Source organism: Desmodus rotundus, chromosome Y (assembly GCF_022682495.2).
Source record: "Desmodus rotundus isolate HL8 chromosome Y, HLdesRot8A.1, whole genome shotgun sequence".
NCBI classification, from domain to species: domain Eukaryota; kingdom Metazoa; phylum Chordata; class Mammalia; order Chiroptera; family Phyllostomidae; genus Desmodus; species Desmodus rotundus.
In genome coordinates, this window is record NC_092332.1 from 2,142,764 (window position 1) to 2,147,254 (window position 4,491).

The window sequence follows — 4,491 nt, forward strand, 5'->3', positions numbered from 1 at the left end:
TCTCTGTGTCCTGGTTATTGAACACAACCACAGTAGAGACTTGGAGGGCCAATTGTCAATTATAATGGCTCTTGCAGCTTTAGTGCTGTGCTTGTGGTTTGCGTGCGGAAATCTCCGAGGTTCCTTTTATAATATAACTTATAGTGAAAATAAAAAAAACTGATGATCGCATAGAGGTATCTTAGAACAGAAGGACATGTCTCACGTCCTGGGGTGAGGTGGGATTTGAGCAACGTGAAGACAGCCCGTGTATCACACAAGGAGACCTACTGGAGATTGGGGTGTCTGGGGTGAGGTAATTTAAGGGTTCACGGGTGTCTTCCGGGGGGTGGGTTCTCTTCCCAGGGCACGGATGGGTGTCACTCATGGTAAAAAAACGGCTGCTGTAGCTCCAGCCATCACAGCCCCCATCCCAACATCCAGAGGCCAGATTGGGATTATTTCCCCTTGGATGTCTTGGAAGGAACTAAAGAGTTCCTTCCACAAGTCCCCAGCTCTCAGTCCTCATTAATACACAAGGCACTGTATAGCCCCAGACGAAAATTGATCAGGTGAGAACTCATGATTTCCGGCGGAAAAGCCTACATCTGTCAGAAATGAGCAAGAGAAAAATGGAGATTGAGTGGTAACCAATAGCGTGTGCTAGAAATCCTTTGCTTATTTTTGTATCAAGTTGCTCACCATTTTAGTGGTTTATATATCACGAGGCTAATTGTTGTCAGTGCGTCCAATGTGGCTATAAATTTTCCATCATACACACATATACAGGTATCTGTATATGGTACCCATTCTCTCTCCTTCTTTGCTTTTCTTTCAAGTTAATTCCCAGGGCGTCCATCGCAAAAACTTCCCTTACACAATCCAATTGGTCGGCATGTCTTTTGTGGATTCTCGGTTTGAGGTCCATCCCCAGAAAGGCCCTATAACTTTCCAATAATATCATTCCTGGCGTGTGAACAAATCTTCTCTGAGTGGATGTCCAGGACGATGCAGACTCATGTGGCAGTTTGCAGGAACCCGGAGGAGCGGCCCCCTCTGCTTACCAGATGTCCGGTGGACCTCACCAGGTGGCCCGTGTCCACGCTTCCTGGAGACCAGCAAACACAGGAACCCCGAGACGCCCCCGGCAGGATGTTTCCTTGGTTTATAAATGGACCACCCCTCAGGCTCCGCTTTGTGAGCTCTGGTACGCAGCGGGTGGCAGGGTGGGGTAGCTGTGGGGTGAAGGAGACACTGTGAGTCTGTGGTTCTCGTGTTGGGAGAGAGAGGCAGCGGGTCACCCATCCTAAACCCCCTGCTGAAACGTTCTGCTGTGTTCACCCACCCCTCCCTCTGGCTGCTGCCCACTCCCCCCCCCCCAGTCTAGTGTCCCAGGTCCGCAGCCCCCTGCTCGCCTTGCCCAAATGTCCACCATCAAAACAGGGCTTCTCCAGCGTGAGCTTGCACGAGGGGGAATGGACAACCCGCGGTGCCAGCCCCCAGGCTCAGTGTCCTGATTTCGGGGTGGAGGGGAGCTGAGAGGTGTGTTTGTCAGAACGCCCGAGGGGAAATGGATGGAGCCACATCACGGCTGACCTGGGGCTCCCTGGAAAACGGAAGATGGGGGAGAGCTCGGAGCCACACACAGCTTGGGGTGACCGGCTGGCCAGACCAGCTGGAGTGCGTGGGAGGCAAGGACATGGGTGGGGGACAGGGGACAAAGCTTCCTTCTTTCAACCCCATACGCCCCCTGATGTTATCTCCTGTTTTCCGGAGAGTTGGAGAGAGTATTGAGGTTCCATGGAGACCCAAACGTTCGGAGAGCTTCTGGTTACTGGGAAACCGTAGGGAGCGGGTTTCGCAGCGGGGCGGATGGGACTGGCTGTGTGGCTGCCTAGGTCTCAACACGGGGCTTCAGCTGACATGTTCCTCCCCACCTAGCGAGGACACGCCATTTGTCCCCAAGTCCAGAATGTGGGCACTCACCACGCCATCCTCTCTGGGCTCCAGAAGTCCCCCTTCCTTTCGCAGATGTCTGTCCCGTTTGGAGACCCTGTCAACACTGGGGGGACAGGTGCTCCTGGCACGTGGCTGGTGGAGACCATGGAACTGCCCCACACAGAGAGTCACCAGCCACAAACGTCAGCTGGTGAGGGCAACAAATTCTGTGTTCACATGGGGGACTGTCTGTCTGTCTCTCTGTCCACCTGCCTATCCATCCATCCAATCATCTGTCCATCTGTCTGTGCATCTATCCATCCACCCATCCATCCATCCACCCACCCATCCATCCATCCGTCTGTCCATGTACCCATCCACCCATCCATCCATCCATTCACCCATCCATCCACCCATCTGTCTGTCCATGTATCCATCCACCCACCTATCCCTCCCTCCCTCCCTCCTTTTGCAGGTGGAGACCAGAGACACTGTGCACAGCAAAGACTTCAGCTCTCTTGAGAAACAAGTCCCCAGGGTGTGCCTGAAGTCGTGACCTGACTTCCGCTCCTGGGGAGGCGTGGCGAGTGTAAAGGAGCCCAGAGGCTTCTGCTCAGCTTGGAGATGTGTCCGCCAAGTAGCACAGAGACAGCTGGCTTGAGGGAGGTGGCCCTCTGCCATCTAACCAGCAAAGGAAGGACTGGAGGGAGAGACGCCGCCATGAGAACACAGCCCCGATGGTGTGCACTGGATGTCACCTCCGATGGTTCCCTGAGACAGACCTTGCAGGAGCCGCAGGCGGCCGTGGACGCTGGAATGCTCCCGTCTCTTCCCTCCTGTGTCTCCTGGGTTCAGCCCAAGCTGGCTCCTACCCAGGCTCTCTCTTGTACAGGACAGTTTCTCAGTGCAGCATAATTGTGTCCCCAGCGGCCACCAGGCAATGTCTGGAAACATTTAAGGTTGTTGCAACTGGGAGAGAGGTCTGGCTTCTGGCATCTGGTGGGTGGGGACCAGGGAGGCTGTTTAACACCGTCCAGGGCCCGCCTCAGGGCGTGAGGCTGGGAAACGCTGACCCAGCATGAGAGGGCTTTTACCCTCCCTCTTTCTCCTTCTTCACCTCTGTGTGACCGTTCCTGCATCACCTGTTTATCCAGACGTTCATCCATCCATTCACCCATTCCCTATCATCTCTCTATCATTATCTATCTATTATCTATTTACCTATCATCTATTTATTATTTCTCTAGCATCTATCATCTACCCACCTACCTACCTATTATCTATCTTCTCCTTTTCCTTCTTCATTTCCAAATTCATTTTCATAATAACAGAAAGACCTCGCTGGTCTTTGGAAACTGTGTCGGTGGTGGTGTTTGCCCGGATGGTCGAGAAGTGACCCAGGGTGGCCCTGCTGGGGCCGTTGGCTGGTTTTCGTGGGGATGTGACTCCCCCGTTTCCCTCCCCTGGTGACACTGGCAGAGCAGGAAGCGGGAAGCCCAGGTCTTCTGTCCTGTACCACAGGAATATCAGGTCCCTCTGCTCATTGTCCCCGCAGACCTTGGTCTGTCCAGTTCTGGACGGTGGCCTTGAATTCCTCACCAACATTTGAACATCAGGCCTGGACTTCTCGGGACAACCCTTAGTGGCTGGCTGATATGGCCCATGCCCTGTACGAAGCTCTACAGTTGGGTGCAGTGAGGGCTTCCACGTAGATGCACACATTTCCCCAGGAATGGCTGGGCCGCACGGCCTGCCCGACAGTCACCTGTTGGCTTGGGTGTTGGTGGCCCCATGGAAATCCACCATCACCAAGGTAACACTGATAGGCCCTTATCTCCAGCTCCAGGGGCTTTGTGGAATCAGGAGGAACAAGAACGCAAAAGGCTCCGGGACACTCATTTTCCTCTCAATCCGTTTTCTCTCTCCGGCACAGGTACATTCACTCATTCATTCATTCATTCACCCACCTCACTCGCTCACACAGGCCTGCACTCATTCATTTACGTACTTCATTCGTTCACTCACGCATATGCGAATGCGTTGACGCATTCCTCCCCTCGCTGGTGCACGCGTGAGCCCCTTGGCTCATTTACGCATTTGTGCCTTCCACTCACCGCGCTCTAGGCCAGGGACTCACTGTTCAGGATTTATTCTCCTACTTCCTCCTTCATCCACGCATTTGTCACTCACCCATTCACGCGCACAGCGCCGCATGCACGCATTCAACCCACCAGCCACATGGGCGCGCATCCATTCCCTGACTCCTGTAAGCGTGGAATCATGCGTTCACTCACTTCATCAAACAGCCGTTGTTCCTGCATTTAGCCACTCCCGCAGCGCTGCGCGCGCGCGTCCGTGCGCCCCTCTTTCCTTCCCTCAACAAGATCATGGAATGCAGATCCCAGGCTGGCGGGTGTCCACCGTGGCCTCCACGCGGACTGCGCGCTGGCCTTGCGCCCAGGCCCTTGAGCTCATGGCAAACATTTACTTTAGGACCGGCTGGTTAAAGGTTAAATGTCCAAATGGAGAGATCGCGGACTCCTGCATTCAACTGGGAGGAGGCTGCGACGGGGC